The sequence below is a fragment of the Phoca vitulina genome, unplaced genomic scaffold, assembly GCF_004348235.1.
Source record: "Phoca vitulina isolate PV1807 unplaced genomic scaffold, GSC_HSeal_1.0 scaffold46, whole genome shotgun sequence".
Taxonomy (NCBI): domain Eukaryota; kingdom Metazoa; phylum Chordata; class Mammalia; order Carnivora; family Phocidae; genus Phoca; species Phoca vitulina.
The window spans coordinates 4,810,135-4,822,212 of record NW_022589749.1 but is presented as its reverse complement, the minus strand read 5'-3'; positions in this window follow the sequence as shown (position 1 = coordinate 4,822,212).

Here is a 12,078-nt window from a genome sequence, read left to right as displayed (position 1 = left end):
TTTCCTAATATTGCATAAGATCAGACCCTTCTTTTTTTCTCCAACCTTCTACATCAGTGCATCTTTCATTCTGTTTCCTGATTGATTTTCCTAAAACAATGATTCATTCTTACCTTTCTAAGATGAGGTTTCCCAGGAGTAGACCCTGAGATGAAATTTGTGTTTGGGTAATTTATCTGGGAAGTGCTCCCAAGAGAGCAAGAGAATGCAAAGTCCAGCAGAAGAGAGCTTCATCCTGATCCCCTGAGGGAGCTCTGGGTAGAAACTCTGTCTCAGAGTTTGTCCCTGTCTGAGGCAAGGACTGTCACATTCCTGCACTTGATAGACATGGATTGGCTGAGGGCTCTGCAAGAGGGACAGAGCTCCCAGGCAGGTCCTGCTTTCTTCTCCCAGTAGACACAGGGGTTCAGAAGACATGAGGGCCATTTGTGCTAGGAGGGTTGGAAGAGCAGTCCTTAGAAATAGAATTGCATAGAAGCTGGAAGGAAGGCATGCAAAACCTATAACCAGATTGGGGGAGTACTGGCAGTATCCATGGCTCTGCCTTGGCACCCAGGAGCTGATGTCCTCCTGCATTTGGTATGACTCACTCTGGGGTAGTGTCACACTCCAGACCTTCTGGCTAAGATCATATTGTCACACTCCCCTAGTCCAAATCTACCAAGGTGTACAGAACCAAGTGAAAGGCTCTTAAATGAGCACTCAAGCACAGCAACAAATTGGCCCCAACCCAGCATCTTATCTTGATGTTCCTAGGAAGTTTCTACTCGATGCTTTGTTACCCCAAGATACCATGCACAATGAGCCTCTCTACATCCAGGCCCCTTCCCAGGATGATGCTCCTTCTCCTGTCTAATGACACCTGGTCCCCCAGTCTTCAATTCTGACTTCAGAGCTCATCTTTTCTTCTAGCTCTTCAGTTGACATGGTGGGCTCAATGAATGTGTTTTGAGTGAGTTCATGAGAGCATGCTTTAAAAAATGTTCTTTCTGTTTCTCGAAGAGCAGAGATTTGGGATCTAGGGAAGAAAACAGAAAGGCTTGGCAACACATCACAGCACACATTACTGTTTTATCCACACCAGATAATGTTATTCCTACATGTAAGTGAGGGAACAGAGGCACAGGGAGCTGATATAAATGACCCAGGATCTCTTAGTCAGTTCTAGAATTCAAATCTACTTTGTTCTTGTTACTCTGAGAACTTGCTATCCATGGATGCAAATTCAGAGATGGATAGTAAGAAAAGCATGATATTGGGTGCTCTTGGCATCTAATTCATCATTCAGACACCTCTACATACCTCTTAGTGTTTTTCCTTAAGGGTCATTTCTGGATCTATTATCTGACATTCTCCTATTTGGTTAAGACAAAGAAAAGGCAAAAAAAGAGGACTGTGTAACTTAATGGTTAAGAGAAGAGCCTTCAGCTTGGCCAACCTGGGTTTGAATCTCAGTCTGCTTTTTTTTTTTTTTTCCTGTGTGACTTGGGTTACCTAGCCTCTTCGAGCATCTGCTTTCTCAATTTCTAGAATGGTATTAACAATGTCATAGATTGTTAGGATGTCTTAAAGGGCTTGCTTGCTAGATGATGGAGATGATGTGCTAGTGATGACCTCAATGGTAACGGTGTTGATGATGATGGTGGTGGTGATGATGATGATGGTGATGGTGATGATGATGATGGTGGTGGTGGTGGTGATGGTGATGATGATGGTGGTAGGGTGATCATGGTGATGGTGGTGATGGTGGTGATGTGGTGGTAGGGTGATCATGGTGATGGTGGTGGTGGTGATGATGGTAATGGTGGTGATGGTGATGATGATTGTGGTAGGGTGATGATGGTGATGGTGGTGGTGGTGATGATGGTGGTGGTGATGATAATGATAATGATGATTATGGTGAAAGTCACGATGACTATGGTGGTGGCAATGATGATGATGATGGTGGTGATGGTAATGACATGATGGTAATGACAATGATGGCAAAGGGCACCTTGGACTTGGCAAAATTCATCCTCAGGCACCATCACTGGTTGCTAGGATTACCAGTACCTATGACAAAGCATCATTTCTGGCACAGTCATCCTTGGTAGGACATGGGAGGGACTTTCTTGGGACACACAGATAAGGCTGGAGACCACACACGAGAAGAACAAGCTTGGGAATCAGAGGACCTCCTTCTCTTTGCACAACTGGCACCAATTCCTATGTGTCCCTGGGCAAGTCAACCCTTGCCCCTTTGTCTGAGCCTGTACTTTCTTCTTCCTATGTTGACTAGGTTGGATGAGATGAAAGGGAAATCAGATTCAATGAATCCTGTGTGGGATGTCCTTTAGCATAGGTCTCACTGAGGAACCCATAACTACATTTTGGCTTATTTGAGCCACCCTTTCAAGAACTTCCAGTCTTTTAAATCTTCCCTCTTACTCTTTGTGCCTAGACCTATACCCAGCACACAGAAGGAGGCCATCAAATGTCCATTTCCCAAAATAAATAATAACAGCCAACAATGAATTAGGACTTACTTGAAGGGCTCCTGTCACAGAGCAGATTCCCCAGGAGGCTGACTTTGGGGTAGAGATCAGCAAGCAGGAAGTCTATGAGGAGGCTTTCAGGATCAATGCCTGCAGAACTGAAATGACAGTGCTCTAGTGATCAGACAGATCAAACAACAGGCAGGACTGGGCAGAGGGAGAAGTTGGGTTGACACAGGCTGAGCCAGGGCCTCCACGAACCTCACAGGGAGCCCTAGAGCCAAGATAACCCTTCTGAGTCTCTGTCATTGCGGTGAGGGACACAGCTGCCCGGGGAAGGCGGGGCACCCTTGGGTGAGCTAGCTCTTTTCACAGCTGAAGCAACCCCTAAGAGACTGACAGCTGAGGTCTAGCAGATGGCAGCACTCCTGGCAGCTGAGACAATAGACCTTTCATTCCCGAAAGGGGAGCTGGGCAGCACGTCACAGCATCCGGTATAGATTCCTCTCACTTCTATTACAAATAAGGGAACTGAGGCACAGGGAGGCGATCTACGTTGCTCAAGTTTTTGTAATTTATGAAGAAAGGCTCTAGGATTCAAATCCAAGTCTATTGGATTCCAAGCCAACTTTATTCTTGCTATACTCAGAACTTGCCAGAAGACGTACTTCCACGGGCGGGGGGGTGGGGTGGGCGCATAGTTGCCTCCCTCGGTTGGGGGATGAGGATAGCAGGGTCAGTAGCTCAGAGAACCATGGAGCGGGGAGGAAAGAGATGAGGACACTCATCAGTCCAGAGGAGACATTTTAGTGAATAGCGATGGTTTCTGCAATGAAAATAATTCACTGCTTGCGAAAAGGTATTCCCCCAGAGGGATGGGAGTACCATGATTTATTTCCTCCTCAAGAAAATCATCCTTTGTTCCCTTCGAACTAAGAACATTGGCTCTGGAACCCGAAAGAACTGGCCAGGAAGCTTTGGGTCTCCCCCTTCTAGCTGTGTGATGATGGGCAGCTTACTTACCCTCTCTGAGCTTCCATCTCTTCATCAGGGAAGCTCATTTACCTGTGGCCATTGTTGGGAATAAGGAAGATACAAGTCTTTAAAGTGCCTGGCACATATTAGATGCTAAATAAAGTTAATTATCACTGGACTCCATCACTTCACATTCTGTAGGTGGACCTGTTCTTCGGTCTCTTGGGGTACAGCCTCCTAAAGACTGTTCCCCAAACTGGGACTTCTTACAGGGAAAACAGAGCAGTTATTGCTGTAAGAGATCCTCAGATGTTTTGATTTCAACAATATTTACAGAGAGAGGTGACATTGTTCTAGTGATCAGAAAGATCAAACAACAAACCTGTTATTATTCCATGGGCATTTTCAAGAAAATTATTTCAATTTATGTAAATACATAAATTGTGCCTTTTAGATAAAAGGCACTAAGTGAGAGCAATGCCTCATTTGAAATCATAAAGAAAAAAAAACCTACTTTCATTCAACACAACCATCTGCTCTCTTTTATGGCTTGAACAGTTAGGGGATCTCTCGGCATTCAACCCATCCGTTTCCCACTCATCGGCCAACCTGGCCCTTTCGTGATTCTCGGTTGGCATATGGTGCCTGACACTTAGCCCAGACCCCAATCCCTAGAAGTGTAGACACCTGCATAAGAGGAGTTTTGAATACCAACTGCCTAATGGTCTCACCTAGAGTGAGCTCATTTTCTTCCCTTCCAATTCCACCAACACTCACTGAGGACCTCCGGTGTGTGGGGAGGGGGGCAGGAGGTGAATAGGAAGTAGCAATGAGATCAACAGGGACCATGCCTCCTACACAAGCAGCTTTCATCTGGAGCCTTCTTTCCCTAACCATGCGATCCTCAGCGTGTACCGAGGGCTTCCTAACTTCCGCTCCCTCACCTATGAAATGAGGATCAAATACCTACTTTAGAAAATTTCCAAGGTTTCAATGAGATACATGTAATGTGTGATGCTCAACACGTCATAGCTGCTCAACAGGGTTCCTGCCTTCTCTATAATCACATTTTAACATAGTAGCACAGCTCCTTTAAATAGAGCATCACCCGAGACCAGTTTCTCTGTGCAGGACCGGCTGCAGAATTTGAAGGGCTGGTGCAAAATGAAAATATGGGGTCCTTGTTCTGAAAAGAAAACCCAACCTGGATGCGGATATCGGCAAAGGCTACATTCAGATGCAGAGAGAAGAGATGGTGGAGGAGGAGTGTGAATCACACATATCTCCTCTGCTGCATCTCCTTTCCTCACTGTCCCATCGGACCTCGAGTACAAAACACAAAGATAAAGCTATTTAGAATTTTAAGGTGGCAACAGGAGGGCATTAAACCAGGTGAGGACTCTTCAGAGCTCAGTCCCTGGGTGACCCATGGGACTGTGCTCTGCGGACACCCATGTCACCGGCCCTGCCTCTGGGACACAACCGAGGTACAAGCCTCCTGAATAGACGGCCTTCCTACTGTGTTCTCACTTCCTGGGAATCTACCCCTGACTTCTGAGATGCAGGAGTGACACCTTTGTCATCTCCAATCCCTGGCAAGCTGAGTACCCAGCATCTACGGTCACGGAAACCTCACGGATTCCTTGTGAGTGACAGTTGCTACCCTCGATTTACAGAGGAGGGAAGGGAGGCAGAAAGAGGTGACGGGACCTGCCCCAAATTGAGCCGTTACTGAGTGTTGGGCCGTGATTTGAGCCCTGTGTCTTTGGTTCCCACGTCTGGGCAGCAACCCCACTTGGGCATAGATACTCCCCAACCCTCCCAGACCTGCACGCATGTATACACTCCCAGTCCCCACATCCCCACCAGCGCCTCTCACCGTGCTCTGAACTTTTCAAACACAATAAGCCTGAAAAGCAATACATTCAGTCACTTCCAAAAATAAAATGGATGCCCACGGATACGTCTATGATTGACACAACGTATTGGCTGGTTTCACTGTTAATTAATGCAGAGAGGAATCATTAAATCAGATCAAATTCATTTAAAAAAAAAATGCTCAGCTCTGCTATGCTCTCCTCTTCTGGCCATTGTGAGGGCTATATGGACGACCGGGGGGAGGGCAGAGGGTACAGATACCTCGATTTAATTTTTCAAGTAACACTGTTCAAATAAAAATACATTTGTTTGAATGAGATTGCCCTGAAACAGCGTTTGCATTGATGGTCTGGGAGTAATTCTATTAAGCCGGAGCATATTTTTCATCAGGAGGCAGGAAAAGAGGGTGACGGAGGGAGGGAAAGAGGAACTGAAAGCAGAATGTAATGTTATAGCGCTGCAAAAAAATCAAATATTTTAACCCATTTTATCTTGGGTTTCTCCACCGAAGTTGCTAAGCATCCTTTAGCCTGCTGTGGGATTCAGGGGGTTCCTTCTTATTGCAGACGTGATCGGGCTCTGGGGTCCACACACACCCACCAAGTACCTGCCATGCCAGGTGAGCTGGAAATCACACATGCCTTAGGAACCTTTGTTCATTGCTCCTGGAGAGAAGGTCAGCTTGAGGAAGCACTTTGTGCACGTATGTGTACATGCATGCACACACACACACACACACGCTACACATGCACACACATACACACACATGCCTGCACTATGCACACACACACATGCACACACGCACACACGCTACACATGCACACACGTACACACACATGCCTGCACTATGCACACGCACACACGCTACACATGCACACACGTACACACACATGCCTGCACTATGCACGCACACACGTGCACACACTGCACACACACGCAAAATACACAAATGTACACATACACGCACAATGCACACATGGTGCATGCACACATGTGCACGCATGCTACACACGCATGCACACATGTGCGCAAACGTGCTTGCACAGTGCACATGCACGAACACACATGAATGCATACAGTACGCAACCCATATACATGTGTGCATAGCTGGGCGTATATAGTGTACGTACACAGATGCATACATACATACATGAGCATGCATATGTGCAGATGTGTATCACCTTTGGATGAGTTTATATATGTACATATACATATACAACGTGCATATGCATTTAGGTATGCATGCAATACATACATATACATATATAATCATCTTTGGATGAGACTGGATATATGTGCAACCACACACACATACACATGCATACAGCACACATACACACATACACACAACATGCATGCACATATATAATATGCATGCAACATGAGTACACACACACACATAGACACGCCTGCATGCACACATATATCACCTTTGGTTGAGGCCATATATATACGCACACGCATTCATCTTCACATATACATTTGTCAGAGTCTGAACAAGTGTGCGAAATAAACTTGACTGTCCCTTGTGGCGTGCTCGCCGTATACAGGACACTGCTCAGGGCCACGTACACCTGACTCACGAGACCGTCCTTCTGACGTGTAGGTTGTGTACACGTACCGTAGTATTACCTCCAATTTACAGACGAGGACACAGACTCCCAGAGGGGAAGCAGTTTTCTCAAAGCTACACGTGGTAAGTGATAGGCCAGTGATGGATCCTGAAGCTCGGGTGCTTCATCGGTTTTAGGTTTCTGAATCAGTCGACAGATCCCCAGGAGGTCTTTGATGAAATCACAATTTGCCTATTTTCTCAGCTTTCCCGTCTGCTCAGTGGAAGAAATGGTCCGTGCCCCCTGTCTAAATCAGGACGCTGCGGAGGGTGGGGGGGGCAGTCAGTTTGATCAGTGAAGACCCAGGAACAATCTCCTGACGGCTCTCCCCACCTCCCCCCAGAAGAGCGGTGCACTTTATCTTTGCTTCCTGTCCTTCCCTGTGTGTTCGCCCCTTCTCTTCTCTTACAAGGACACTTGTTATTGGATTTAGGGCCCACCCAGATAACCCAGCATGATCTCATCTTGAGAACCTTAACTTAATTACATCTCCAAGACCTTTTTTTCTAAATAAGGTCACGTTCACAGGTCCTGGGTGCACACGTCTTCAAGGGCTACCATTCAACCTGCTATGCTCACAGAGAATCTTTTTTTTTTTTTTAAAGATTTTATTTATTTATTTGAGAGAAAGAGACAGACAGAGAGAGAGAGCATGAGTGGGGAAAGGGGCAGAGGGAGAAGCCGCTCTCCGCTGAGCAGGGAGCCTGACGCAGGGCTCCATCCCAAGACCCTGAGATCTTGACCTGAGCCGAAGGCAGACGCTTCACCAACTGAGCCACCCAGGCTCCCACACAGAGAATCTTTTATTCTCTTACAATGTCTAATCCTTCTCCCCTCTCCCACCGCTTGTCACCTTCTGACATACATATTTTATCTATTTATTTTTCTTAGTGTGTGTTTATCTCTCCCTGCAAAAATATAAGTTCCTGGAGGACAAGGAACTTTGTCTGTTTTGCTTACTGATGTGTCTCAAGATCTTCTCACAGTGCTAGCACACAGTAGACCTTTCATAAATATTGTTGTTCTCTGTTCCTAGTAGTTCTGTATGTATCCAACTCCTGGACTGTGCCAGGAGCATGGCAAAGCCGGGGCTTCTGTGTTCCTCCTCATTGCACCTTTCAGGACCACCTGTGGTCTGACACACAGAGGAAATCCATTCAAATGTGTTAAATAATTGCTATCTTTATGGAGATCTAACTATGTATCCACCTTATCCTAAGCACTTTCTGTGCAGTGAATCCCTTACTCCTCACAACACTACGGGAGAGGGATCATCAACATGCCCATTTTACAGATGAAGAAACAGTTTCAGAGAGGGAAATAACTCGTCCAAGTCTGTGGAAAAGGTCATAAATGTAGATCCTGAATGAATCTCTATAATACCATCGTCGTAGCGCTTCAATGAACTTTCATCTCTACTCTCTAAAAACAACACGCATGCACTTACATCTATGTGCTCAACATGACTATCCACACGTGCACACACGTGTGCGTGCACACATACAGAATCACCTTGGGATGAGACTATGTGTGTATAGTGTGTATACGAATGCACATGTGCATACACAGAGACACACATGTAAACAGTATTTGGCCAGGGAAAGGGACAGATGGCTTCATCATTTCATTGGAGCTCAATACCCAGCTTGGATCCACCTAGTGGAAATCTCCAAGATAAATAAAAATAGGGAGTCGGCCCCCCTCTCTCTGGTGGACAGTCTGGAGCATGTGCAACACTTAGTGGCAAACATGTCACACTCATGTGTCCCGGTCTGGTCCAATCAGGACTTTTGTCCAGTCGCCCACCTAACGCGGCTGGGTGTGATGCAGGGCCCCACGGCAGGGCTATAGGGAACACGGTGACATCTGGAGTAGGAACTGGAGGCCCCCGAGGCCATATGTGACTTTTGAAATCAGCAGCTTCTTTGGGATATGTCAAGAAATAGTACCAAGAGGGGACTGCGCAGAACTATGCAAAAGGCTGAGTTGGAGCAGTCTTTGTGGGGGAAAGAGAAACTGAATCCCATTCATAACTCACCAGTGCAAGTCCTCAAGATGAAGACCACGTTGGAATGCTCTTTTTTTTTTTTTTAAAGATTTTATTTATTTATCTGACACAGAGAGAGACACAGCGAGAGCAGGAACACAAGCAGGGGGAGTGGGAGAGGGAGAAGCAGGTTTCCCGCGGAGTAGGGAGCCTGATGCGGGGCTTGATCCCAGGACCCCGGGATCACGACCCCAGCCATAGGCAGACGCTTAATGACTGACCCACCCAGGCACCCCGGAACTCTCTTTATTGGACAGTTTGGCAATAGCTGCTCAAGGTCATGTCCCACACGTACTTCACTTAAGGCAGGTACAGGGGAGGTTTAGAAAAAAACAAAACAAAACAGGTGACAGGGAGTGGAAGGCAAGATTAATCTTCCCAAAGTCCCTGCTGTGTGCTGGCCCCGGGGAGAGCCTAGCAATCATGGTGATTTTTCGCCCTGTCTGCACACAAGAATCATGCAAGGAGATTTTTAAAAACATACAGGATACCTGAGACCCAAACCCAGAAATTCTGAATCAATTTTTCTTGGCTGGGCTTGGACAAAGTTTATGTTCCAGATGCACCTCAGATGATCTATTATGAAGCTGGAGTTAAGAATCAACCGACCAACCTGTCCAATCTTTGCAGCAACTCTCCAAGGTTGATACTCTCCACACCTGCATTTTAGAGATGATGAAACCAAGGCTCAGAATGGCCAAGAAACTAGGCCAAGGCCACACAGCTAGCACGTGGTGGAGCTGGGACTCACGCCCAGGAGTGTCCTGCTCCAAATTCGGTGCTTTTTCTACTGCCAACATGACCAAGGTTGAGCTGGGCCCCTGGACACCTTCAGTGTTGCTTGCTATGACCCCAGTCACATAGACCTGGGAATGATCAGTGCCATCTGAGTCCAAGTGGCTCTATCTCAACCCTCCTCCCCGGAGGACTGAGCTTTAGGGACTTTAACTTACACAGGTCAGATTGGACTCCTAAAAACGGAATCATCATGGAGGCAGGGCTGGATCAAGAGGGGCGAGGGGAGTCACCCAGCGTCTGGATTTTAGCCGTGTCCCCTTTCTGATGCCAGGGTTTGCTGGGACCCTTTCCAATATCCCCTTGAACTGTACTTCCAGAGAAAAAGGAAGCACATGGGCTCCCTACCAGGGGTGTCAGGCTCCCAAGGGGGAAAGGAGCAATTTGGCCTTCTGTCTCTTTATTGCCTTAATTAGCTGTTTGGTGACCCGGCAGTCTCTTTGATGCACATCCAACGTCAGCCCGTGAAATATGGGGAAATGTCAGCCTGTCGAACAAGGGTCAGCCAGACTGTCATTACCGTCGTCCATCAGGCTGATCCAGGCTGGGTGCTGGCTTGCAGTGAGATGATTGAGCCATCTGTCCCCTCCCCCTGGCCAAAGTGTTGGTGGCGTGTGGAACATAGCCGGTGGCTGGAGGTGAGGTGACAGTGTCGAGGCCATGGGTCGGCCGACTTCAAACCAGAGGCCCAGGGCAGCAAACAACAGGGAGAAAACAGAGAAAGCACAATCCAAGTTAAACAAACTACAGAAAATCCCGAGGAAGACAGAAAGTCAACAAGTCAGGACAAGAGGATCTCTGGGACACCCAGCAGGTGGTAAGGCCTAGGGTTAACCCTGTCTACACTGCTGGCTTTTGGGAACATAGAAATTTTCTCTGAGTCACTGCAGTGATATGTAACACACACAGAGAAACAAAAATCATTAGGTCTGACAATCCCCATCAAAATACCATCCACTTTCTTCAAAGAAATGGAACAAATAATCCTAAAATTTGTATGGAACCAGAAAAGACCCCGCATAGCCAGAGGAATGTTGAAAAAGAAAAGCAAAGCTGGCGGCATCACAATTCCAGACTTCCAGCTCTACTACAAAGCTGTCATCATCAAGACAGTATGGTACTGGCACAAAAACAGACACATAGATCAATGGAACAGAATAGAGAGCCCAGAAATGGACCCTCAACTCTATGGTCAACTAATCTTTGACAAAGCAGGAAGGAATGTCCAATGGAAAAAAGACAGTCTCTTCAACAAATGGTGTTGGGAAAATTGGACAGCCACATGCAGAAGAATGAAACTGGACCATTTCCTTACACCACACACAAAAATAGACTCCAAATGGTTGAAAGACCTCAATGTGAGACAGGAGTCCATCAAAATCCTAAAGGAGAACACAGGCAGCAACCTCTTCGACCTCAGCCGCAGCAACTTCTTCCTAGAAACATCGCCAAAGGCAAGGGAAGCAAGGGCAAAAATGAACTATTGGGACCTCATCAAGATAAAAAGCTTTTGCAAAGCAAAGGAAACAGTCAACAAAACCAAAAGACAACTGACAGAATGGGAGAAGATATTTGCAAATGACATATCAGATAAAGGGCTAGTATCCAAAATCTATAAAGAACTCATCAAACTCAACACCAAAAGAACAAAGAATCCAATCAAGAAATGGGCAGAAGACATGAACAGACATTTTTCCAAAGAAGACATCCAAATGGCCAACAGACACATGAAAAAGTGTTCAATATCGCTCGGCATCAGGGAAATCCAAATCAAAACCTCAATGAGATACCACCTCACACCAGTCAGAATGGCTAAAATTAACAAGTCAGGAAATGACAGATGTTGGCGGGGATGCGGACAAAGGGGAACCCTCCTACACTGTTGGTGGGAATGCAAGCTGGTGCAGCCACTCTGGAAAACAGTATGGAGGTTCCTCAAAAAGTTGAAAATAGAGCTACCATATGATCCAGCAATTGCACTACTGGGTATTTACCCCAAAGATACAAAAGTAGGGACCCGAAAGGCTACGTGCACCCCGATGTTTATAGCAGCAATGTCCACAATAGCCAAACTGTGGAAAGAGCCAAGATGTCCATCAACAGATGAATGGCTAAAGAAGATGTGGTATATATATACAATGGAATATTATGCAGCCATCAAAAGGAATAAGATCTTGCCATTTGCAACGACGTGGATGGAACTGGAGGGTATTATGCTGAGCGAAATAAGTCAAACAGAGAAAGACATGTATCATATGACCTCACTGATATGAGGAATTCTTAATCTCAGGAAACA